General features: G+C 42.0%; 1 protein-coding gene across 3 annotated transcripts in view; it reads left to right on the top strand.

Annotated features, from left to right (window-relative positions):
- Nucleotides 1-27,544, top strand: part of CHRM3 (cholinergic receptor muscarinic 3) — a 529,779-nt gene that overhangs the window by 406,463 nt on the left and 95,772 nt on the right. For 2 of the 3 annotated variants that reach the window (XM_033196177.1, XM_033196176.1), the window contains one exon: nucleotides 25,741-25,867. The gene's annotated coding sequence lies outside the window, so the exon portion shown is untranslated. Of the gene's footprint in view, nucleotides 1-25,740; nucleotides 25,915-27,544 lie in introns of those variants that run through there. The other variant, XR_004433624.1, reaches the window with a different exon arrangement.

Below are 27,544 nucleotides of genomic sequence, written 5' to 3'. Positions count from 1 at the left end.
TGATTCAACTTTCTAGAAGCTTTCCAGAAGCTTCTAGAACTTTCTAGAAGTTTTGTAGCATTTCCCCACACATATGATACTATTACTTTCATGTTTGTGATGCCAGATACGCACTGAGCTCATCCTGGGACAAGGACAGACATGCCTACTGCCTATGGACATACCCAGTGACCAAGAGCCGCTTCAGGATTAGCGACAGTCCCAGTGGCAGGCCAATTTCTCTTATGCATTATAGCCCTCTGTTCTACAAAAATAAACTTAGTTCTCTTCTATTCATTATAATGAATCCCTGACATTTCCAAAAATGAGAAATTCTGGATTGTTTCTACTAAGTGAAGCTTTGTACAAGTTCAAGTTTGGATGAAGCCAAGCGGCTTTGAAATGATGTAAGCTGACATGGCTGATGCCATTGTTGATCCCAGGGTGTGCAAAAACCCTGAAGTTTTCTCTCTTTCTCCTTCAAGCTAATAACCATTAAGCATATGCCATAGAAGAAAATATTATCTGAACCACACAGGATTATCACTTTGTATGTTATTTCACATCAGTGGTTGAGAATATGCTAAAATTTAACATAGTTCATTAACCAAGAAATACAGCAGGAGCTGAAAACACCAGAGGAGGGCTGTTCAGAACACCACTACCGCTGTGAGTGCCTTGCTAATGATCTCATCAAAAGGCTTTTCAGTGCCCTCTGTTGTCCAATAGCAGCAGTAAAACAGTACATCACATTTGGGAGGAAAAGAAGTGGGGGGTCATAGGACCCACTTTACATGTGAACGGCAGGTGTAGTTATTTAGTTTTGTTTTTGTTTTCGAGACAGGGTCTTACTTACTCTGTTGCCCAGGCTGGAGTGCAGTAGCATGATCAAGGCTCAATGCAGCCTCAACCTCCCTGGGCTCAGGTGATCCTCCCACCTCAGCCTCCCATGTAGCGGGGACTACAGGTGTGCACCACCACGCCCAGCTAATTTTTGTGTTTTCTGTAGCGATGGGATTTCACCGTGTTGCCCAGGCTGGTCTCAAACTCCTGGGCTCAAGTGATCTGCCTGCTTCAGCCTCCCAAAATGCTGGGATTACAGGCATGAGCCACCTCTCCTAGCCAGGTGCAGTTATTTCTAAATCTGAATCTGAGATTTGATGTTGAGGTGCAAGGAAGCTGCCTCACAGAAAAATCTCTCTTCTAGTAAAGCCGCAAATCCACCACATACAATCTGTGGTCCATGCCAAACTTTGCCATGTTCTCCCACTGTTTTAAAATACAAATATCCCTGTAATGGGTAACACAGTGCATTCCTTACATCACAATATAAAATACTCTCAAACCCTTTTTGGGGGGTAACAGGGTGAAGGCTCTATTGTCTTAATGAACAAGGTTAGGAAACATTCGCATGTCTTATCTTCTTTCTAGTTTGGAGTAGGGCGAGACTCCATTGTGCCAGGCTATTTTGATAGTCTGTTACTACAACACAAAAGCCTAACTCCAGGCAATACATTCAGAGGGCACTTTCCTTAGAGCACATTCTACAGGTAACTTTAAGTACATGTCTTCATAGCATTTACTTCCTTGGCTATTGTGGGGAAAATGAAAAGAATAATTACTTCAAAAATGCAGGGCAAGCAGCTCCACTATCACACTGCCTTCAAAACCATGAATTGGCTTACAAAATTGTTTTCTAAATATATATATATTTCCCAGGAAAGTATATTATATGTGAGGCAAGAGTCCTAGGGAATATTTTCCATTTTATGAGACAGAGCTGATACGTGGAGCCTTGAATTTCATGACGTGCCTTCACCCATCCTCACTGATGGTCAAATATCTGATCATGTCAAGTTTAGTCATAGATTACATTCTTAAAGATCACCTTTCTTCCCTTCATGTGAATTTTACAGTCAGCTACTAAAATCAAGTGTGGAAGGCGGAGGGTAGGTGATCGGGGTGATCAAGTCAAATGATGTGGCAAACTAAGAGTGTATACCACATTGCCAAGCAGAGCGGGGTTCCACCAAGTGAAGCAGGATAGTGGGTCACCCACCCACCCTCTCAGAACCACCTATTGGAGATCCTGGTAACTGCGGTAAGTCGTGATAGCACGTCTGTCTGAATTTAACTCTGCGGAGGTAGCCCTGGGTATGACAGCAGACAGACTGGTTCCTGCCTTTCTAAGACTTGCAAGAATTGCCAAACAAATCAATTTACCATTTAAACTCTGACTCTTGGAGGATTTATAGCCTCCAGCAGCAGAAGGCATTGTGGCAACAGGAGAGAGGCAGCATCCCCCTTCTCAGGGAGCTTTTATCTCTCCTTAGTGATGACAGGTTTATGATTTTACTGTGAAAATTCAGGGAAGGTGGCTTTACAAAATCGACAGTCTTTTCAGGTATTTCCAAGAGCAAAAGCACAGGAAGGTGGGAGCATGTTATGAAGTAGAAGCTGAATAAAACACAAGAGTGAAGAATGAGATATCATGATCACGAGGAGAAATTGACTTCTTTCCTTCAGTTCATCCTATTGTATCCTCAAAGGTCATTCATTGTGTTCTTTTTTTTATTCGTAGTGGACCACAAGGTGGAAGTTGCCCTTTCTGTGGTAGGGAACTATGGGTTTTGTTTGACATTCTCTCCTGGGAAATTTTTTAAGTTAAGGCATTAGAGCTACACTGTTTCCGCTCTGTGTAGGCGGAGGTCCTGCCTGCCACTTATTACTGTTGCCAGTCACATCTTCACTTGGATCAGAACTGCCATTTGTTTTTAAGAGAGTTTGTTTTTGCAGTTGCGTTTCAAAAGGAAAGGAGCTTGACGACTTTGAACTCCACAGAATCTTTCCCGTGCAGTCACATCCTTCCATGGGGCACGTGCAGGTTCATCCCCAAATCCTGCAGCTCCGTTTGAGCTAAATGCAGCCCCTACTTCCTAATCGATGCCGAGGAGGCAGCAAAAGATAGAGTTATGATTCTTCAAAATCTTCCCTTGCCTCTCACATTGACTGTTTTCTGTGTCATTTTACACTCATATATTTTCCTCTTAATCTGTCTCTGTCTGGCGGTGACTTGTGCCAACTCTTTTCTTCTCTATAAAATGTTCTCTTCTATCACTTCCTGGTATTACTATTTCTACTGTTTAGTCTTGCTAATTCTTCTCAAAGATCATTAACTCATTTCCATCTCCTATTCTTTCACATTCTGAAACTATCCTCTGCCCGTTTCCTGAACTCTTCCGTAATTTCCCTTCTGGACCTAAAATAAGTATAATGACAAGAGTAATAGTTACCCTGTGTTGAAGATTACTATGTTTCATGACACACTGGGCTACATATTTCACACTTGGCATCTCATTTAATCCCTGCAAATGGGAGGACGATGTCATGCCCTTTTCATGGATGAAACTCAGTGAGGTTCCTTCAGGCCATGAATCATGGGCAGACCTGCTAGTCCAGCGCAGACGACATGACCTCTGGTGTGCCAAAGAGGGATATGTTTGGCTTAATCATGAATTATAACTCATAGGCCTGGAGCTAAGTTCGCCATTTCACTCAAGACCATTCACATACCCATATCCACTGAACGGATAAATACCTTTGACTGCAGGTCTATCAGCAAGTATCTATTGAGAATTTATCTGAAGAAGCTTATAACTTAGGTATTATACATAGACAAGTGGAGGATTAAGAGAAGAGGGGAAGAGGGGACAATAGAAGTAGCTAAGAGAGAAAACAAAGTGAGAAGAACTGCTTTCTCCATGCTTTTAAAGCCTCTGCTCCAGCTGACCTTTCCAGAAGTCTAGGGCCTTGATAGGAGGCACATGGGGTGAGGTGTGTGGGTTTGTGGGTGAATAGATGATAGATAGATAGATAGATAGATAGATAGATAGATGATAGATTCCCCTTAGTTGCATTTTTTGAGTAATAAAAATATATTGCCATACATATCAGATTATTATTGTAAGAGTCAAATGAACCAGTGTACTTTAAAATGCTTTACGAAGTATAAAACGCTTTCCAAAGATTATTATTGGCCTCATTATTTCTATTATGATTAACTGTACTAACATAAAAGCACTCGATTTCCCTTCTTGGTTAGTTCGGAAGAGGTTTGCTTTCACGGGTTCTTCCTGGCATCTTGATAGTTGCTATTTCATTACCACGTTCAAAACAAAACAAAACAAAACAGGAATCGCTCTTGGAGCTCGAGTCCGCATTTTGAAAGCTTTAGATTCACTAGTCTGTGGGGGAACCCAGCCTGCTCAGACACCTTTGGCATAGGTCCACTTCAAACCCTGACTCCACTCTTGTCTGAAAATCCCTGAGAGAAGTTCTGAGATGTTGTAATTAGCCCTCAGCTGCCAGCCTCTAATTCAGTGGCAGCTTTTTCCCAGCTTTGAACAACAGCTGAAAAACCTCAGAATGTCTGATCTTCCAGTCTCCCAACTGTCTGCTTAAAATTGCTTTGGCCTCATTCGCTTGTGAAGTCACTTGTGCTTCCAGGTGTTAAGCAGACCTGCAGTATCCAATGGGATGGAGTTACACAGCACACACACACACACACACACACACACACACATCTGTGGACATCCAGGATGGAGTTACACACACACACGCCTGTGGACGTCCAGAGATTGTAATTGTTGAATCTATTGGGAGCGGATGGGTGTGCTTAGGAAAAGGATAGGATTGACTGCAGGAATTAAATGGAGATCTGTAAGTGAATTAGTAGGCCAGATGCATTAGGCCTGCATAGTGGCAAGTCACGTGGCTGGGAGTGTGGGGATGAGCCATACAGGCAGGGCTTCCTCCTGGAGATGGAAGTTAGCATGTTCCCTTTGAGGAATGCACATATTGTAGACATTGTAGAAAACATACACATAGCTGCATGCTATCTCTACTTTTAAAAAAAAAGAGGTACATTTTAACATTTTAATTTATTTTAGTTGTTCGGAATAGGCAATGCTGGCCAATAAGGAGAAATGCTGGAAGAAGAGATAGAAGTAGAGTATCTGGCAATACTAGGTGTACTTCCATTATCTTTCAAGACATAAAATTAATAAACTGTTTACAGAAGAAGCCCAAAGAAGCATACATTCTGTTTTGAGAGTAGTACATGCCATCATTCCATAGCTGCTCCCAAGCCAGAGAATATTCCACATGGTCCTGGCTCCACATGAGTTTTGATGGTGATAATAATGAAAATTTCCATTAATATAATTTCTTTATTTGAGTCTGGTATTAGATGATTACATCCAAAAGCAAAATGTGATGATTTGACAAATATTTTCTTTTGCAGGTTTTGATTGTGAACACAATGATAACATAAAAGAAATAAAAGTTCTATTTAGGTAGAAGATTATGTGACTTTTTCAACTTTAAAAATGCAGTTTCTTTTTACTTCTTTAGAGAAAGAAAAGTAGCTCCAGCTCCTTAATACATCATTGTAAATAATTCTTCTTTTGGCCTTTTTATTAGTGGATTTTCATTTATACTACTATGGCAAGAATAATGTTTATAGATTGGCACAACCTGAAAAAGACACCTTGTTTAAAATTGACCTACCATTTAAATATCATCATTTTGGCAATAAACACCTTCTAAACTTATCCTTCTCAATTGTGGGCATTAAGCCCATAAATAGGAATGCTACAGGGGGAATTAAAGAGGGGTTACTTCCACCAGAAGAGAAGCCTTGGAGAAGTGAATGGAAAAAGTTGCCTCTGTTTAGCATGAATGAGCCTGGGATTTAAATAACATTCTCAGGCCAGATAAATCGTTTTTCTTTGGCTTAGTAACCATGCATTGCATTCAGATAGTTAAGTGAAATGTTTGTGGCTTTCCTCACTTCGTCTTTGATCTTTACATGCTCTGTTATATTTTAGCTCATCAACTTAATCACATTAAAAATCTAATTTAGACCTTTTAGTATATATGAGAGAAGCAAATTTGCTATAGAAACTGAGAGTACATATAATTGAGTGTTTTTGCTCTGCGTGCATGCGCGCGCGCACACACACACACACACACACACACACACACACATACACACATATCCCAAAATGCTGGGATATTCCAGAGTGATAAAAGAATTTGCTGCTTGGTGGCTGCATCATGAGTCATTATGATTATCTCATTATTCTTTTCTTCCCTCTGTTTTCAAGCTGTTCTGCAATGAATATTCATTACTTATATAAAAAATGAAGTTTTTTTAAGAAACATATTCCAAAATTCCTTGGAATTCTTTATCGGTAATCATCTGCCTTTTTATTTTTTGAAAAACTGGTTGTTTCGACCCCGTATCTAGCCCCAAAGTCCCAGTGTTTTCATGAGAGCTCAAATTCCATGGGAGTTCGAGGAAGACAGCCCTAAAGAAAGCTCTCCAGCTCCCTGTGACAAGTAGTAGCTGAAGTCAGATGTGCAGAAAGGAATTGCAATGCTTTTTTTTGTTTATCCTTGTGTGTGACCTTCAGGCAGAGTAAATCAGTACAGCTCTGATACCACTCAACAAAATACTAGGTTATTTTATGGACAGGATTAATCTGCAAGAGAGAAGGTGGAGATTCATGTTGGACATATGAACAAAGGGAGACAGACTTTGCCCTAGAATCACACTGTGGATAAGGGGACAGCTTCATCCTGCCTTAATGACCTGCTGTGTGAACTGTTTTCACTCCTGTGCAAGTGATCTTTTCCAGCTGTAGTACTAGATCACACGGAATATCTAACGGAATAAAGATGAGAGACTCTTATTCGCCACCTAAAATGCCTAGTGATGGTTTTTGCCATATCGATTGGACCAATTATTTGCGATAAGCCCTGCTGCTTCCTATAACTAGAAGTGGATCACGAAGGAAATGCCAGGGTGAACCACTGGTCTTATTCATAACCTCAGACTTTTCCTGTACTTTCTATGATAGCCCTCCAAAGAATTGCCCCAGTATTTGCATTTCCTAGAAATACACTGTTTGTATGAATTAAATCAGCATTCTCTTAGAAAACCTATCAGAAACGACAGCTTGTATTGGTGCAGTGGACAAGCAGTTATTGAAAAGTCTTATTTAGAATACTGCTTTTTCCTATTTGTAAAATCTTGTCAAGTTCCCAGTTAAGCATTGCATGTTACTTTTTACAAAAGGAGGAAATAAAGAAGTTGGTGAGTTGATATTTCCCTCACCCTGTCAAGGTCTGTGCTAGGAGTCTTCGACTCTGAAGTACATTTTTAATCCAAAGGCCTTAGAAGGTCAACTTCCGAACCCGTAAGATTCCAACACTGAACCCAGTGTCTGTTCCCCCACTTCCTCATTTTTTCTTTCCATCTCCCCTCACCGTGTCCCTTCCTAGGAATGAGTCCGAGGTCCACTTACTGTTTTTTTGTTGTTTTTTGTTTGTTTGTTTTCTTGAGATGGGGTCTTGCTCTGTGGCCCAGGCTGGAGTGCAGTCACATGATCACAGCTCACTACAGCCTCAACTTCCCAGGCTCAGGCAATCCTCCCACCTCAGCCACCCAAGTAGCTGGGAATATAGGTGCACGTCACACCACCTGACTAATTTTTAATTTTTTTGTACAGACAGGGTCTCCCTATGTTGCCCAGGCTGATCTTGAACCCATGGACTCAAGCTATCCTCTCGCCTCGGCCTCCCAAAGTGCCGGGATTACAGGCATGAGCCACCATGCCAGCCTACTATAATTGTTTTCCAACTTGCTTCACCAAAGGCTCTTTTTGCCCTTTCCACTGAGTTGATGGGTCTTATGAGAAGATAAGGAGGCCACACTCTTTTGTACCTGGGCTGGTAGAGGGGTTCAGTAAAAGTGAAGGTAGCACGTAGTATCTGCTCGACTAAAGAGGAGGTGTTACAGCTATTGCAGACTTTTGTCTCGAGACGGGTAAGATTCTGCATCTGCCTTGAGATTCATTGCGCTCAAAGGAGGCCGCACATGGAATGCAGCCACCGTTATTGTAGTGCTGATCCGTGTGTGCCAAGCCACAGGCTTGGGGGACAGAAGCTGATCTGTGTGTTACAGCTGCCAGCATATAATGACTCTTCTTCCATGCATCCTTTTGCATTCCCTAGGGCCGTAATGAAATGCCAGCTGTGAGGTAATCCTCACCAAAAAGGGATCCTTGCTGCTTCGGATTCCCCAGGCGATTCAAGGAATGCCGGGGGACTTGAGGGCATGCTTTGTCTTCCCACTGTAGCTCCGTTGCAGAAACAGCCACAGACATCAGGGGGCTGAAGTCACAGCCTGTAGTTTCCCCAGGGCCGAGGGGACCACGCTGTTTGTCTTCTCAGGGATGAGGATAGCCAGGCCAGCAAGGGAATTGTTACTTCCTGCTGTGAGATGAAAGAAAATGCTTCTCCAGTGTCACTCATCTCAAGATCTTTGAGGGGAACAAGCCTGGAGGACTGGGAAGGCGGAGGATTTCCAAATCATATGCTTAGGACTCTAGAATTTCAACCCGTGCCACTTATCCCAAATGTTATTTCCCTGAGATTTACTGGAAGTTGCATTTTCCAGTAGCCACCACTGAGGGCCAAGTGACAAATATTAAATTCAGAGTAATTATAATTATCAGCGTGTCCTTGGTCAAGGCCAAAGGCACCTTGATCACTTGTTAGTGAGAGCTAACCAATGAGGCTGAACTACTTAGTTGTGATTAAACACTGCCACCTGTTTATCAACCCTTTGAGGCCAAGAGAAGTAGTTGTCCTCATCTGACCATTCACACCCTGTGTTGTGCCCTGGTAACATTTCTGAAAATGGCCATCCGTAAGAGTAAAGTTCATTGCCAAGTACCCGTCCCTGTGTGTGCAAGTTCTAACTGAGCTACGGCTTCCAAAGAAATCCTTGGAATTGCCATAAGTTTTGTCGCTAAAAGCACAGAACCACCTTCATATCTTGCCTATTCATAGTCAAATTAAACATATATGTGTGAATTCAGTCTCCTTCCTTTTAAAGTGTTTATGAATTCAAACAGTGTATGAATTTGAATTGTTTTGTTTTATTGATAGAAGCCGTCCTGACTCGAAATCCCAATAGCATTTCAAGGTATCCCAGAGAACACGCTGTGATCAGAGGGCAGACCCACACAATGAGGTCCATGCCTTTTGTGTTTCCTAGGTAGTCTGCCATTAGATTTATTTTAGCTCTTATGATGTGGCAGCACAATTGGCACCAGAAAGCGTGCTGACATGCTAACCGCAAGACCCATTGTCTCCCATGCAGGCCATCCAAGACCGCTGTGAAAATTAGCTTCCTTGCCAGCCACTTTGATCTTGTCACTCCCGCACCGAAGGCTCCTCGCTGTGCCCTAAAGCCCTTCACATCAGCCTCAGCTGTTGCAGCCCAGCCCTTCCCTCACCACAGATTCTCCCCCGATCTGCTGTCAACCTCCTCTGCTCCAGCCTAGCAAAGCTATTCACAGACTCCTTTGACAGCATCTGACACTTTTGATACTTTGCTTTTTCTAGTACAATTTACCAGAATAGAATGAGGTAAAAGTATTCTTATAAAGCAAAGTCTCTCTCTTGCATGTGCTAGTTTCATTGGCTGCCTAACCTTTAGAACTTAGAAAAAGACACACCGGAATGGGACCTGCATATTGACTCATGCTTTGCATATTTTATGTGGCTATCAGGCCATCTAATGTTAAAAGTTTCTCCAGGGGAAGTTTCTAGGAGGAGAAGGAGCTGTTTCAATATTACTTTAAGCAGCACAGTTTCAGGTTGTTTTAAAGCCATTTAAAAACAACAACAACAACAAAAAAGACAATTTATAGCAGCAGAAGGTACCTGATTATGAAGAGACAACAAAACTAATGGATAGATTTTGCAAGTAAACAACATGGGAAAAGGTAGAAGGCATAAGTAAGTTTTTAATTCATATCTATTTATGCACTTATTCATCTTTTTAATAAAAAAGTCTATCAAGAGGCTGATATGTGCTAGATTTTTTTTTGTTTTGAGACAGGATCTCCCTTTGTCACCCAGGCTGGAATACAGCTGTGCCATCTCAGCTCATTACCCCCTCCTCCTCCTGGGCTCAAGCGATTCTCCCACCTCAGTCTCCTGAGGAGCTGGGACCACAGGTGCGTGCCACCATGCCCAGCTAATTTTTGTATTTTTTGTAGAGATGGGGTTTTGCCATGTTGCCCAGGCTTGTCTCATACTCTCAGGCTCAAGCGATCCTCTGGCCTCGGCCTCCCAAAGTAATAGGATTACAGGCATGAATCACTGTGGCTGGCCAATTTAATCATTTTTATATAGGATTTACTGTGTGCTGAGTAAGGCACCTAACATAATTTGAGCAATGGTGACATTAGGTAAATGCCTTTAGGTAAGAAAGAGAACCCTATCTACTGAGTAGAACAACTCAAGGTGTTAATGTAAAATGAGAGATAAAGGAGATTAGAGGGGTTTTGTATAATTAAATACAAAGTTGGATGGCTTAATTTTCAAAGATTTTATTTAAGGTGATTTTATATAAAGGTCTGTGTAAGGCTGACTTAGCTAGCAACTAATTGTGGTTTTCTACAGTGGCAAAACAAAAAATCTACTTTCAAACATATGCTTTTTTTTTTTTTTTTTTTCGAGATGGAGTGTCGCTCTGTCACCCAGGCTGGAGTGCAGTGGCGCCATCTCAGCTTACTGCAAGCTCCACCTCCTGGGTTCACGCCATTCTCCCGCCTCAGCCTCCCGAGTAGCTGGGACTACAGGCACCCACTACCACACCCAGCTAATTTTTTGTATTTTTAGTAGAGACAGGGTTTCGCCCTGTTAGCCAGGATGGTCTCAGTCTCCTGACCTCATGATTCGCCCGCCTCAGCCTCCCAAAGTGCTGGGATGACATGCATGAGCCACCACGCCCGGCTATTTTCAAACGGATGCTTCGAATGAGCAAACCATCCATTTCTCATGCAAAATGAAACACCATGGGTTGGATGTCTACCTGTGGCAACACTGTGCCAAGCACATGACTCAATTTCCAATCCAACGACCTGAAAGTACAGAGTATTTTAATCTAGAGATGATGCACAAGGCTCAGAGGGGTTAATTGTCCAAGGTCACATAGGTGGGAAATAGCAAAGTCAGAGTCTGCTCTCCAACGCCTCTCCCTGCAAAATATGCACCCTTTTCATTACCGTGCCATTTCCTGAAGGGTCTCTTGTAGAAAGCTGGTTCCATGAAACTTCCTTTAAAAAATACATTTAGTGGCTGGGGGCAGTGGCTCATGCCTGTAATCCAAGCACTTTGGGAGGCCAAGGCGGGCGGATCACAAGATCGGGAGTTTCAGAGCAACCTGGTCAATATGGTGAAACCTCATCTCTACTAAAAATACAAAAATTAGCCGGACGTGGTGGCAGGTGCCTGTAATCCCAGCTAATTGGAAGGCTGAGGCAGGAGAATTGCTTGAACCCAGGAGGCAGAGGTTGCAGTGAGCCGAGATCACACCACTGCACTCCAGCCTGGGCAGCAGAGTGAGACTCTGTCTCAAAAAATAAATAAATAAATTTAGTAAAAGGTACTTACTGTATTCTCTTTTCAGAGATTCATAGATACAAGTCAGTATATTAATGGTTCTAAGAAATAAAACTTAAAGAGAGAAAAAAATAATTTAGACTAACTGGCTAAGTCCCTAAGTCGTTAGACTAATGGCTAAGTGGCATTTCTAACACTTCTTTGACCAAAAACACTTCTTTCTTTATACTATTAAGTTTTGCAAATATTCGTCTTTCCCGGCTGCGTCAGCGAATATATATCTTCTGTTCCCCTAGTCTTGTACAAAATAGAGAGGAAGACTTCAGGAAGTCCCAAGAAAGTGAAGTCACAGCCACCGTGAAACTCACAGTTGTAGACTGCCTTCCTGTGGATGAAGCCCTTTCCTTTTATTCGCACCCAGATGTCACAATAATCCTGTGAAAGTCACTACTCGCTTTAAGGAAAAAAAAAAAAAAAAAAAACTAATGCAGAAACAATCTCAGAAGGCCAATTTAGGAATTTTTGGCTATTTAAGCCTAAATTTAAATGAGGGATTATAATCATTTTTCCTGGACGAGAAATCAAATTGTTAATTTTAAAGTGAGAAGTTTAGTGTGAGTTCTCTGTCTCTTTGTTTCTCTCTCTCAATATTTTCAATTCATGTGCATTACCTAGGTCTTGCTGGTGGGAGATGTTTGATTTTTGAGAAGGGCACCGTAGAGTGTGTTTGGTGCATTTCTCAGCAAATCCAGCCTCCTCTCCTTACAGTGTTGGCTGCTTTTACTCTTAGTCACACAAAAGAGAAACGGTCATGTGTCACATCAAAGCTGCCTGAGGCTGGAGATGAATGTGATATGCAGTTCAGAGACGTCCAGAGCTCTCTGTGCCTCCCAGCCCTCACCACGGGAGGAAATGCACCTATTTTCTTTCTTCTGCGGAAACAGTCATGCGTACCTGCCTGCACTTTTATCATTCTAGATGCCAATGAGATTGCCTTTAATGCTGATTAAGTCTTCCCTGAGTTGAGACAAGTGATTAGTGACTATGCACTAGTGAGAAAGATGGTCCACACACAGAAGTCCTATAAATGATATCTTGTGTTTCAGCCCAGCAAGTGGTTGCTGAGCGTGACTCACGGTCAGGTCAGTGATTTTTCCTGTTACTCTGCCGTTTGCTTTTCTTTTCTATTTCTTTCTTTATTTATTTTCTTTTTTGAGACAGAGTCTCGCTCTGTCGCCCAGGCTAGAGGGCAGTGATGCAATCTCGGCTCACTGCAACCTCTTGCCTCCCTTCACGCGATTCTCCTACCTCAGCCACGTAGCTGGGATTCCAGGCACGCGCCACCACACCTGGCTAATTTTTAAATTTTTAGGAGAGACGGGGTTTCATCATGTTGGCCAGGCTGGTCTGGAACTCCTGACTGCAAGTGATTCACCTGCCTCGGCCTCCCAAAGTGCGGGAATTACAGGTGTGAGCCACCATGCCTAGCCCGCTGTTTGCTTTTCTTTTTCTTTTCTCTGGCAAAGTACCCGTTGATCTTTTTTGATGCAGTTTAGCACTGTGTCATGTTATTGGATGGTAGAGACAAAGTAAATTTTAAGACTGAAGCCGGTTGAGAGGGATTCATCAATAAAATTGAAAGTAGCTGTGCTGATTTAGCTCTGCTTTCCTCTGTACTGTCAGGACACATGAGAATGTACCCATTCTCATGACTCACCCACTAGAGGAAATGTGTGACTTTAATCTGGGCATTTAAACTCTCATCCCTTTGTCTTGCAGAGTTTTTCTCTTGCATTTTTAATCAAGTTTTGTTATTTGTAAAATTAAAAGGCTTGTCTAAAACTTTTAAAGGCCCCTCCTGCCTTTTTCTCGGATTTCATGAGCAATGTGTAAAGCCCTGTTTTTGTTTGAATGACGTTATGCTTGTTTTGGTAGTCATCGTAATTGAAACAGAGCATATAGTACAGTGGTTCTGAAAGCTTGTATCTTGCAAAAACGTAATTTGAAAATTTGAAAACAATAAGCTTATAGACCAAAGCATGAAGAAAATGCCAGCACATTTACCACAGGGTAGGTCTAATTCAGCCTACAGGTAACCAAGTCAAATGCAGAATATGGTATCTGAACATTGAACAGAGGTAAATTGACTTTGGGAGGAGGACGAAGGCGTTCTCTTCTTGGGACCTGTATTTGATCTTGGAGCACAAGGTGCCTGGGTCTAAGGCTACATCTTAGGTCCAGGTTTTATGCATCTTTAAATTGCACTCTTAATTAACTCTTCTCCAGATGAATGATGCGCCATGACAGCACTTCAGCAAAATCGATGTAGTGCTTTTATCTCAATGACAAATCAGATAGGATTTCTGGGTCAGTGTAGTTCATCATATATCAATACATTTCAGTCTGGTTTCTCCTTTTTTTTTTTTTTTTTTTTTTCTTTTGCTAAAACTTTCTCGTTCTGCGGTGGGGGGGGGAATAAAAAGAACAGACATCCATGCCAGCTTATTGCTCTCACACCCTCCTCTCAATTGTCACATATCCAAAGGATTCACCCACCCACCAGTTTGCTGCCATCTAGGTGGCCTAATAGCTGGCAGAGCTTCTGAGCTGCAGAGAAGCATCCAGAATGCAGAGAAGGCGGTGCTTCATGATTGATGGCTGCTGCTGCCCTTCCCATGAGGCTGATTCAAGCCAAGGGAATGTGTTTGCCTTGCTTCAAAGACATGGTCTTTCCTAATACAGTCTTGCTTTACTACACCACTGGTGTTGCTTCTTTTTTTGTTTCTTTTTTTAAATCTACGTAATCCTGTTTTGCTGAGGAGCTTTATTAATAACTTCTGAGCATTCCCTGAGTAATCCTCACAGAGCATCTATATGCAAGATCTATATCGCATGACACTGTTTAAAGCCAGGCAAACTGAGGCACAGGCAGAAGAAGGAATCAATCCCAGACCTCCAGGTAACAAGCTCAGAATGTTGCTCCCCAGGCCTGCTTCCCCTTCTCCTGGTCCAGGAAATACCAAGCAAGGTGGATTTCCTCAGAAAGCCACTAGGCAGCATAATCTAGTAGACTGCCTAGGCTCAAAGACTGCCTAAGTCCTATTCTGCCTCTGTGACTGTAGAAATAATATCCAGCCTCTCTGTGCCTCAGTCTTTTCTTTTTTTTTTTTTTTTTTTTTTTTTTGGAGAGGGAGTGTTGCTCTGTCGCCAGGCTGGAGTGCAGTGGCGCGATCTCAGCTCACTGCAACCTCTGCCTCCTGGGTTCAAGCAATTCTCCTGCCTCAGCCTCCTGAGTAGCTGGGATTACACGTGCCCACCATTACGCCCAGCTAATATTTTATATTTTTAGTAGAGACGGAGTTTCACCATGTTGACCAGGCTGGTCTCCAACTCCTGACCTCGCCCACCTTGGCCTCCCAAAGTGCTGGGATTACAGGTGTGAACCACCACACCAGCCGCCTCAGTCTTTATCAATAAACTAGGGATGATATTAGCACATGTGAGGCACTGTGAGCAAACGTATGCCAAAAGCTTTGCACCATATTTGGACACAGACAGCGCCCCCTAAGGGTTTACTATGCCTGTCTTCTCTCCACAGAGACAGGCATATCCACCTCTTATAACATAGCCCTGTGGGGAAAGCAAGACCAGACCCTGAAGGCTCTGAGGCTGTCCTGGAGTTCTGGAGACTGGGAGAGTAATTTTGAAGCTCCCTGTGAAACCATGAAGATCTGTTTAAATCCAGGCTAGCTCTTCCTTCCATCTACGTAACTTTGAGTCATTTGCAAAACTATCTTTCTCTTCTTACTTTTCCTTTCTCAACTGGTATTTCATGGTCAGTTTGATGTGAGGCGTATTCCCTAATTGCGTCACCCCCAGAACTGCCCAAATCGTTAAGACAGAACCCAGTACCACTGAGATCACCATGGGCCAGAGCTTCCCTGAATCTCTGGGACCTTCTGCAACATCTCAAAGGCATGAGGAAGCTTCCCACGGGCTACTGGAGGCACTGTCTTTGGCTTCCTCTGCCTTTAGCCTCGACCCACACCCACCTGTTCTCACCTAGTTCGTCCACCCAAAATGCACAAGGACACACGTGCAAGACCCCCATCTCCTCCCTCGAAAACTCACAGTGCACCCTCTACACACACACACACTTGCACAGATCTCTAAACTCAGACTTTCTGTGATTGAGTCCCATTAAGGAGCTACGATGTTACTGTCCACCCCCCTCTCATCCTCTCAGCCCATCTCCTGTTCAAATGTCAGGAGCCACTTACTGTCCACACAGCTTTAGAGAAATGACTTTCCTTTCCTGAGCCTGTTTCTACATCTATGAAATGGCGATAGTAAAGCCTGCCTTACAGGCTTTGAGAATTAGATGAGCTAATAGTATGCCTGGTATTTGGCACATTTTCTTGATCTGTTTGGGCTGTCACAACAAAATACTACATCCTGCGTGGCTTCAACAATGGACATTTCTATCTCACAGCTCTGGAAGCTGGAAATCCAACATCAAGGTGCAGGCAGAGTTGATTTCTGGTGAGGGCGCTCTTCCTGGATTGTAGACGGCCGCTTTATCACTGGGTCTTCATATGAGTTTTTCTCTCTGTACCCACGAAAAGAGAACTCTGATTTACCTTCCTTCTTTGACAAAAACACCCATCCTACTGGATCAGGACCCCAACCTTGGGATTTCATTTAACCTTAATTATCTCCCTAGGCCCTGTCTCCAAATTTGGTCACATGAGGGATTATGTCTTCAAACTATGAGTTTTAAAAAACACAATTCGGTCCATAATATACATCATAGGGGTGCAGTGACATTTGCTCTTACCCTTTCTGAGCTTCTCCCACCCCCTGGAAGCTCATTGGTGTCCAGTCTTTAAAGCACGTGTATGCGTCTGCCTCATCTTGGAGTCCTGCTCTCAGTGTGGCCCATGGGCTAAGAGCACTGTAGTAGCCCTGCTTCTCACACAGGGCCAGCCTCTCAGGACTGGAGTTCTTTGTGCTCTAGAGAGCATGGCCTGTGCTGTTGATGCCTGCTTCCCTGTGTCCAGAGACAAAATTATGACAAGTTTAATTTCAAGCCCTAATTGGCTTTTATTTGCAATTCTAGAATTAGGCAACACCTCATGCTATGAAATAGAATGGATGTTCTGCTGAGCTGAGCAGAGGGGGTTGGCTTTGTGGGCAGGAGAGGGCTGAAGAAGGCAGAAACAGGGAACACAAAGCAGACTGGTCATTTCAGAATTACTCTCCTAACAGGGTTAAAGCTAAACGGACTTCCTTAGGATGCACACTCGGGTAAACTGGGCTCCTTTCGATTGGTTGCTCTGAAGCTCCTGTTGTGTGGAAGACTGACCCATTTCCAAGTTCAGTTTGATTATGTAATACTGAACATAAGTGGCTCCGCTCTGGTTTGGCCTGGTCTGCTGGGGCCTAGTGCGGGAGCTCAGTCTAAAACAATGGCCTCCCATAAACTTTGTTTAACATGAGCCAGTCATCCTCTCAACTTCCTGCCACTCACCCGGCGACTACCTGACTGGAGTCCCTGGCCAAGCACATAGATGTGTGCTCCTTAGAAGCTCAACCTTGTTGCAGCCCTAACCTGCTCTCCTTCCAGTCGATGTCACCACAAATAAACGAGGCTAGTGGGCACAGACCCCACAGTCACAGATGGGTCCCTTAGGTCCCCCTGCAGGAGATCTCTGGTCAGGCAGGCAGAAATTCATTCATGCACATGAAGGGCTTGGATCAACACTTTACACATTCCGAAGTTTCCACTATTTCTTCCGATCAGGTATCATTTTGGGTCCTGTTGCTCCTTCAGAAGAATAAAAGTGAGTCCACGGTCACTTCTAGCTCAGCCTGTATCTGACCTCAGTCTTCTATTACTGCCTACGTTGAGCAAAATAGTTCATTGAGATACACACATATTTAAGCAATCAGGGAAATTTGATCCAAACGTTCAATAAATATATAAAAGCCTATAGGAAAGATTAATGGAAAGATCAGGTAATAACATGAGATGGTTATGGGCAGTATTTTCTGTGTTGAAATGTTCATTGAAGAAGCTCGTATGGTAAAAATATCAGTAAGGCTCAATCACCATGAGCTTAGACATATGCAGACCCGCTAAATCAAAATGAGATCTTTTTGTGAATGTGTTATTTGTAGTGAGGCTTGAGGCACAGAGCAGATGAGAGGTGTCTAGGAGCTTTCCTCCCTGCCAGTCATCTTCTGGTTTACATGGAAGAAGAGGCGATGTGATTGCTATAGAATTCCGTACTTCCCTCCCCACAGCATTGCCCCAATCATGGCTTTATTCGCTGACCATGATTTCTAGACACAACCTGTCCAACCGGATGCCTGGAGACTACTGGCCGAACCTGTGCTCGCTGGGCAGTGAGAAGGTGGGTGAGGTCACACTCTGTGTTTACCATGTCGGTGAGAGCTCCAGGGTAATTCACACTACCCATTTCTGAACCCTCAAGCCCAAAACAACTGTAGACCACTTCTCCTTTACCCTCAAAAGGCTTGCTGAAATATCAGCTCACAATAAGGCACATTAATGGGAGAAAAGTCTTTATACATGTATAACTACTGTGCACACAGGGAGAATCACAGAACAATTACCAGTATCCCAGTGGAACACATATGCTTATATATGCTACTTCTTAGGGAAAGGGAGGTAGGAAGTGTGGGTGATTCTAGGCGGATAGTAAATGATTTTTAGGGGAATTTAATGGACTTGAGGAACATACAGTGGTCTGGGGCAAAGTCTGTTGGGGCCACAGAGAAGATGATGGTTTGTAACAAAAAGTCTATCCAGATATGTTAGTCTTCCCTCCTGTGAGATGTGTTCAGTTGATGAAAACTTGGAAAAAGGACCAGAGGTTATTGTTTTCTTCTATGGTAGGTCCAGATTTTAGGCAAATAAGGGAAGTTCAGAGAACAGTCTCATCCTGTGCTTTGGGAGAGGTGTTGATGGGGGGAGAAAGGTGATTAGAGAGACTTTGAGATTTGTTTTTTCAATACAGTGTATACCAAGTGCCATATTTTGGGGTATTGGTTTGTGAGTCCCTGCAACAGGAAGATGCCATGTTGGTCTTCAAGACAACAAAACAAGCAAGCAAAAGTTGTGCCCTTGCTGTTCTACATTCCAGAAAAAACTATGCATTTCTTGAAATAATTTTATTAGTACTATCCAGAGAATAACCATCATATGAATATATCAGATTATCACATATATGCCCCAAATTGCACATCTATTATGTATCAATAAAAAGTAAATTTTAAAAAATGTTAGTTCACTATGGATTTCACAACATGGGCATTGAGTGAGATTTCTTTTTTTTTCTCTCCTTGCTTATCTTTCTCTTACACTGACAAGCAGAGGGAAAACTAGGAAAGGTATAATCTTGCATGATGTATGTGGGTTTATTATCCTCTTGTGATGTGCCACCCGCAGCAAAAAGAACTACATGTTCTGACTTCATGGGTTCAGTGGCCATCCCAAAGCTAGAAGAAAGTATTTGTGGTACGGTTGTTTTTTAAAATGCAAAAGGCCTGTTAACTCTATGGTGTTTCCAACATCCAAGGTAAAGCTGACCAACACTTTCAATGAAGCTGTTGAGTCTCTCATGAGCCATATACACATCGATCTCTGTTTTATCTGACATAAAAATGGCATTTGTAATTTGTACCTCAGTTAACATACTTCAGCGTAAGGGGTAGATGTGAGCTGTGTCCTAGAAGGCAGGGCAAAGCCACTTTGCTTTCTTTACTTTGACATCATTGCTGGTCTTTAAGTGACTCTCTAGTCACACATCCATTATCAGGATATTCCCAGAAATTCTCTGATGCACATTCCCCCTTCCACTTTCCAGCGGGACATACACCACTCAGCGCAGGCTGGGAAGTAGGAACCAAGTGGCAGGGGCCCCAGGGGCACCAGTCTCCCCGGCACTAGGATGAGAAACGAACCTTCACCATGCACATCAACACACAATTCCTTTTGGGATAGAAAGTGGTCACATTGGAAACTACTTTATTGAAGTTTAAATTTAGCTGGAACAGAATTTCTAAATTCCACAATCAGAATACAGTTTTCTAAAACTGTACTTGGAACACTTGGAAACTGATATGGTTCGGCTGCGTCCCTACCAGATCTCATCTTGAACTGTAATCCTCATAATCCCCACATGTCAAGGGCAGGACCAGGTGGAGGTAATCAGATCATGGGGTCAATTTCCCCCATGCCGTCCTCGTGATAGTGAGTGAGTCTCACAAGATCTGATGGTTTAATAACTGTCTGGCATTTCCCCTGCCTGCACTCACTCCGTCCTGCCACCCCGTGAGGAAGGTGCCTGCTTCTCCTATGCCTTCCACCGCGATTGTAAGTTTCCTGAGGCCTCCCCAGCAATGCAGAACTGTAAGTCAATTAAACCTCTTTCCTTTATAAATTACCCAGTCTCGAGTATTTCTTTATAGCAGTGTGAGAACAGACTAATACAGACGCTAATAGATGAGCATTAACACAAATATTTCTGGATAGAAATCTAATCCACTAAATGATAATATCTTTTGAAAAGTATGGCCCCACAACCAACACAATTAAATAGTAATTAGCAACACTTGCCCTTTTGTAACCAACAAATGGTACCCATAACTTGGTTGTGATGCTGAGATCCCTGGCATGTCTTATAACTTGGGTTGTGTTTCTAAAACAAGGATGGAGAAATAAAGATAGCTAAATCGAGTACTCCAAATTCCAAGAGAGCTTTTCTACTTTCTAGGGATTGTGTTATTTGTTTAACCAGAGCATCCAAAGGTGGATGTGCGGTGATTATGATGATTTATCTAGCATGAAATGTGAGCATATTGAAGAATCCTTATTCTACATAAACCAAATCAATACTACTTCAAATAACATCTACAACTTGAAAAATTGCAGATACCAAGTTAAAAATTTAGACTGAGACCCAGATCTCAATCCAGGAAGGTAAGTTTCTGCTTATATTTAAATAAATTATCATAACCCCAGTAAGCACAGAGGTTCCTTTTATTTAACCCCATGTTGACCCTAACATGCAAGGCAAAGAATATAATTAATAAAAGTTAAGTTTGTGTTATGGACACTAACATCATTGCTGAATAATGAGACATGGAAAGGGGTTTTTCATTAAATTGTGCCTTTGTGGAGCTTAGGCAATTTGCAACGTTGCATCATTACCCAAGTAATATAGGTTCTTAGAGTAACAATGTTACAGGAGGAAACAGAAAAGATATGTGTGGAGATCCAAATCCAGCAGTTGTAATTTCCCCACAGTTACAAAATGGCAAAGAAATAGACTAAAACCCTGGTCTCCAAAGAAAGGCAGGAAGATGATAATATCAGAAATAATTGTCCTCCAGGTACGCAAGAGTTCAAGGCTGAAATTTTACAAACCGATGGTAGACAGTTTATCACAGATGTATGTCAAAGTGAGTGATTTATCCTTGCACATAACCTAATAAGCTCTAACATTTGTGCAGCATTTTATAAACTTTAAATTATTATTTCCTACACCGTCTTAGCTGGTCATCAAGAAAGCTCAATGAGGGCCGGGCGCGGTGGCTCAAGCCTGTAATCCCAGCACTTTGGGAGGCCGAGACGGGCGGATCACGAGGTCAGGAGATCGAGACCATTCTGGCTAATACGGTGAAACCCCGTCTCTACTAAAAAAATTTAAAAAACTAGCCGGGCGTGGTGGCGGGCGCCTGTAGTCCCAGCTACTCGGGAGGCTGAGGCAGGAGAATGGCATAAACCCGGGAGGCGGAGCTTGCAGTGAGCTGAGATCCAGCCACTGCACTCCAGCCTGGGCGACAGAGCCAGACTCCGTCTCAAAAAAAAAAAAAAAAAAAAGAAAGAAAGCTCAATGAGAGAGGCAGATAAGGTAATATCCCTTGGGAAACTTAGCTCAGAGTCAATGACGTAATCATATTCAACTAGGAATATAAAAGTCAATAGCCTGATAGAATCATAGAGAAGAGACCTCCAGGTACCATCTAGTCAAGCCTGGTGCCTTGAGCAGGATGGTATCTAATATGTCCAAGACAGTTGACAAGACAATTATGATCAATTCCTCCAGCCTTGGTCCAGGGAGGCCACCTGTGAGATGCCTGGGACCCAGACAGGCTTCTGCTTGTTTCCTGTACATTTTGTTCATTCAGGATTGGGACCATAATGCCTTCATCCCTGATGCCCGCCCTCTCAGCCGCAACTCAGTATCGAGAGAAGGATATATTATCATCAATTCTTTAAAATATTTTTTATTTAATCACTTATTAATGCACTGAAGTCATCTTTCAGAAGTAATTATAAACATAGGCTAATAATTAAATCAATGCTTTTTCTCATCAGGAAGTGGTTTATGTGAGATTTTTCCAATAGGAAAGGCCAAAAAAGCGAACCACTCAACAGCACAGAAGACCCTTTTGTGGTGTCTTTTTTAAGTAAAATGACAAACTTGGGGAAAAAATAGTTTTCCAAAAGGAATTAACAAGAAAACTGGCAAGCAGATAGAATGTCAGATGATGCTAAAACAGTGACAAATGCAGTCAAGGAAACTATAACTGCGTAACTGTGGGCGGAATTAGATCAGACGCTGACCTTTCCCAAACACCTAAAGAAAACAGCTCTCGAATAATTACTGTTGAAAGGCGCCTGCAAGGTTCCCTGTATGCCTGTGGCTGGGACTCGGGAGCATGTGCATGACCATCTGCTACCGGGCACAGAATGCCAGGCTGCCGGCGATGCCCTCTGTCTCGTTGGCGAGGCCGCATTTCACTCCAGCTCCTCATGCCATCGTATCACACATCTTTGTTCTCTCCTCTAAAATATAGCCACTTGTTTTATATCTTGAATGTAGCATAGAGAAGCTTTACAATTTTATCACCAAAGATGCCATGGTGTGAGCCACGGCAGAGAACAACAGTCAGCAAATACATGGATCCTCTTCCATTTAGGACCAAAGATTACAGAAGGTGGACTTAGTGCCTTCAATCGAGATGTTTCAACGTGCAAATGTAGACTTCTTCCCTTGCTTAATGTATAAGACAATCCAGCCCCCATGTTCCATACTTGTACAATGCCAATGGAATTTCATTTATTGCTGGCATATAATCACAAAGTTAGGTGAAAATGATAAAAACCTCTTATCTACTGATAAGCAAAAGATAATTAATGAATATATTGATTCTTTTTCCCTGTAAGGGGGAAAAGCAGTCTAAAACAATGTACGTATCTATAAATTAAAATCATCTTTGTGTTCCCTGTATCCTTAGAAGTGTGATTATCTTAACAAGAAAATACCGACCAAAAGTGAGCCTTGTAAAGCAGAATTAGCTATTAAGAACACATCTAGGGTAGAGAGGAAAACAATTAACATCTATTAAAATACTCACCAGTTATAAAAAGTTATAGTAACATAAGACAAACTAACACAGATATTGACGATAGTTATAAGCAAAATCCTAACCACGGAGATCTAGTGGCTTTGCCTGAAAGATTCTTCCTCCTTAAAGTATTTCAGATCCCATACTTTTGTTATTTCTTTCAGCTATTCCAATGAGACCTGATTCCTTCAAATAAAACCTGCAACTTCAGTCTTCTCAACTTGAGCCCATCTTCATCAGTAGCAATCATCCTTGGCAGTTCATGCATTCATTCATGTATTTAACATACATTTACTGAGCACCTGCCAGTGCACACGCTGTGATCGGCACTGGGTTACAGGGGTGGGCAAAGCAAATTGCTTCAGGCCTACCCTTACGGGACCTACAGTCCAGTGGATGCCTTTTTAATTCTGAGAAATTCACAATTGCTTCATGGTAGTGATTGCTCTGTGAAAACTTTAAAATCATGGTCATTAATATTTTATATCAATTCACTGGCATTCTTCTCATCTATTCAGGCCGGCACTATCTATTCTAGCCTAAAGAACACCCTACCCCTGCTCCACTCTCTACATCACTTGTTTCTCAACTTTTATCATTATTATATGCACAATACGAATATGCCAAGTGCCCTCCCTCTCTCTTTGCCTTCAGATCTTATCCCTTGGTACCTTGAAAGTGCTGCTCAATAATTCCATCTTCTATAAAGTTCTCACTTGGTTTCAGTGATTCCCACAGTACACTCGGCACTTACATACAGCTGTAAGTTCTCGTGCTGTATGTATGTTATTGTCGTTCTGTGACTTTGAGTTTTAGAATTACTGACGATGTAGGCCGAGCGCGGTGACTCAGGCCTGTAATTCCAGCACTTTGGGAGGCCGAGGCGGGTGGATCACAAGGTCAGGAGATCGAGACCATCCCGGCTAACGTAGTGAAACCCCGTCTCTACTAAAAATACAAAAAATTAGCCGGGCAAGGTGGCGGGCGCCTGTAGTCCCAGCTACTCGGGAGGCTGAGGCAGGAGAATGGCGTGAACCCGGGAGGCAGAGCCTGCAGTGAGCTGGGATCGCGCCACTGCACTCCAGCCTGGGAGACAGAGCAAGACGCCTTCTCAAAAAAAAAAAAAAGAATTACTCATGATGTGAACAGATACTCACGTTCATAGCAGCATTATTCACAATAGCCAAAAGACGAAAACAACCAAACTGTCCATTGATGGATGAAGAGATAAATAAAATGTAATATGTACATACAACAGAATATCATTCAGTCTTAAAAAGGAAGGAATTTTTTTTTTTTTTTTTTAGAGACAGTGTCTTGCTCTTTTTCCCAGGGTGGAGCGCAGTGGTGCGATCATAGCTCACTGCAGCCTTGAACTAACTCCTGGGCTCAAGTGATCCTCTTGCTTCAGCCTCCCGAAGTGCTGGGATTACAGGTGTGAAACACTGCACCTGTCCAGGAAGGAAATTCTAATACATTCAACAACGTAGATGAACCTTGAGGACATTATGCCAAGTGAAATAAGCCAGTCACAAAATGACAAGTACTATACGATACCATTTACATGAGGAACATAGAGTAGTGAAATTTGTGGACTCCAAAAACAGAATGCTGGTTGCTGAGAACTGGGAAGAGGGAAAATGCAGAGGTATTGTTTAATGGGTAAAGAGTTTCAGTTTTACAAGATGAAAAATATTCTAGGGAAAGATATATATCATTGTGAATATTCTTAATGCCACTGAATTTTACACCTAATGGTTAACATGGTAAATTTTGTGTTACATGTATTTTACTACAAATTTTAAAAAATCTTTTTTAAAATCACATATGCTCATCCCCACCACCCTCACTCCCCATTTGGTTGTAAGGAATTTAAGAGATGCTGCATTTTGCTATCTTATAGTCCCTGTTGCCATTTGTTCTATAAATACGGGAAACATTAGATAAGTAAATATGCTCGATGGGCATACTTGAATATGACTGCAAAGTGACTACCTAAGAGAAAGAGAGAGAAACAAGAAAGTTCTTCAGCATCAGTGCATCTCTGGTTTCAGTATTATGTGGCAGCCATGTTCTGGAGGAAACCAAGGTCAATGTAGCCTAGATTTCAAGGAGAGGACTGTGGCAAAGAACCAGATATGCAAAAAAATTACCTTAATCTACAGGAAAGGAAAAATGACAAGTATCGGGAAACATAATCACTGGAAGAGCTACAGGGTTAATATGGGAGGCAGGCACTTTGTTAAAGAGATTTTTGATAAAGGGTAGAAGCAAACACGATCCTGAATGAGAAAAACCTGTGAGCAATGTACAAAATACAGATCAAATAAGATGGAAGAAAATGCCTCAATCTGTTGAGGGAAAATGCAGGAAAAGATCATTTCTACAATAGAGGAAAAGACATGAACCAATGAAAATAATAATATTTCTTTCCAGGCCAACACTAAACATAAGTTGCAGAGCTGGCCTGTGGTGGAACTCACAAGTCTTATTGGCAATATATGTGAGGAGACAAAAAGCAACATATGGAGAAATACAAAAATATACTCCCTAGAGATACTGCCTCTTCAGATGTCAAGAAAAACCTGGATGAAATGAAGCAAGAGTGGCACGCTGCAAAGTTACAAATTCAAGGCCACCCACAGAACCAAACATTAACACTTAGGTAACTTGGTACTGAAATAGTCCCTTTCTTTTATGACTTCAGTTGAAGACTCTAGGGAGGGAAAACAGAGACGTTGGATCATTCTATGATGCTTAATGACTCCACCATTAAAAACAGGAATCCAAAGTGGGAGAAGTAACTGACTCCTTGCCTGGTTTCTGTCTCCCCAGATGGAGCTGGTCTCTTGGGCAGCCTGACATCTGGTCCACTCCTCTGTCCTACGCCGGGATCATCATGACTGTAGAGATTACGTCACTGTTTTGCATCCTTATTACATAACTCAGTTCCTGGTAGATTGTAAGTACACAGAAGGTGTTTTTTTCATTAAAAAATGGATGACTGAATAGAAGAATGGACAAATTGCCTTTTTGTATTCTGGCCACTGTTGATAAGTTGTGTGACCTCAGTTAGGATGTTTTAACTCTCTGTGTCTTCACTTCCTCATTTATATGTTGAAGGTAATGACAGTTCCTACCTACCACACAGGCTTCTTGAAGATTAAATGGCATAGGATGGGTAAAAGGTTTAGATTACTGCCTAGAAATAGCACGTTTCACTAAAAATTACCTATTACTCATTTTTTTTGCTAAGAGATTGTATAAACCTAATAAGCATCATATAGTTTACTATGCACAGATAATTTTTAAATCTTATAAATACAAATTTAACCCGCAAAAAAAAAAAAAAAAAAAAAATCAACATAGTTGCCACCTAACAGTAAAATGTTACCTGTTCATGAATTCATTCGAGGTGGTAAATCACATTGAACTGCAAATATTTTTACAGTATCTAAGTATGAAATACTAGAATACCTTTAATGTATTTTAAATTAAAAAATCATTATAAAGTGCAGCATATAATTCTTTACATTCTTTTTTATAACACATGGGAGACAATTTAACTTTGTGTTTCAGATTTCTGTTCTTACCATAAATTATCTATTCCTCATTCAATACATATTTATTAAACACCTACTGCATTCTAGACACCAGGGAGACAATGGTGAAGTAGACACAGCTACAGCTCCCTTTGAGATTATGTTTCTGTTAGGAAAAACAAATACACATACACAAATAGACACACAAATACACACGTCAATACAGAGAGATACACATATATACACACACGGATATTCACACATAGATATAGACACATATATACATACGTAGACACACACAGTTACACACACATAGATATGCATACACATAGATACACACATTCATAAATACACACAGACACATGCACATAAATATACACGTGTATATACATAGAGATATATACACACATAGATATATATACACCTATATATGTACACACACGTAGATACACACACAGGTGTATATATACACACACTTGTACACACACACATATACACATACAATGTTGTGCGACCATAACTGGCACGAAGGAAACTGATTACAAAGGATAGAGCATGAATAAGATGGCTTCTATAGTGTACTCAGGGAAGGACAGTCTAATATAATAACATTTAAGCAAAGAACTGATTGAAGTGAGGGTGCTCTCTGGGAAAGGACCATGTCAACGAAGACAAACGAGGAGGTGCAAAAGCCTGAGGTGGGAGCATGTTTGGAGCATTCCAGGAACAGCATCGATGCAGTACGGACAGAGAACAGTGGGCAAGGGGAGAGGGGTATGAGATAAGATTGGGAAGGCAGCTGGAAGCAAGAATATCAATGCAGATTTTGCTCTAAGAAAATAGAAGATATCAGAGGGATCCCGTGCTAAGGAATGATGTGATCTGGGTTATGTTTTGGAAGTGTCACTCTGCCTGCTATGCAGACAGCGGATGGAAGGAGATCTAAGATGAACAAAGGAGACCACTTAAGAGACTTTCAGGAAACGGTCATGGCTTGGACTAAGATTCAGGGCAAATTTAAAATAGAGCCAAAGGGACCTGCTGATGGATGGGATGTATTACGAGGGCTAGATCTGTGGCTATATGTGACCCGCTGC

Source organism: Trachypithecus francoisi, unplaced genomic scaffold (genome assembly GCF_009764315.1).
Source record: "Trachypithecus francoisi isolate TF-2019V2 unplaced genomic scaffold, Tfra_2.0 Lachesis_group5, whole genome shotgun sequence".
Lineage (NCBI taxonomy): Eukaryota > Metazoa > Chordata > Mammalia > Primates > Cercopithecidae > Trachypithecus > Trachypithecus francoisi.
The sequence above is the reverse complement of the archived record's forward strand: the minus strand, read 5'-3'. Positions and strand labels throughout refer to the sequence as shown.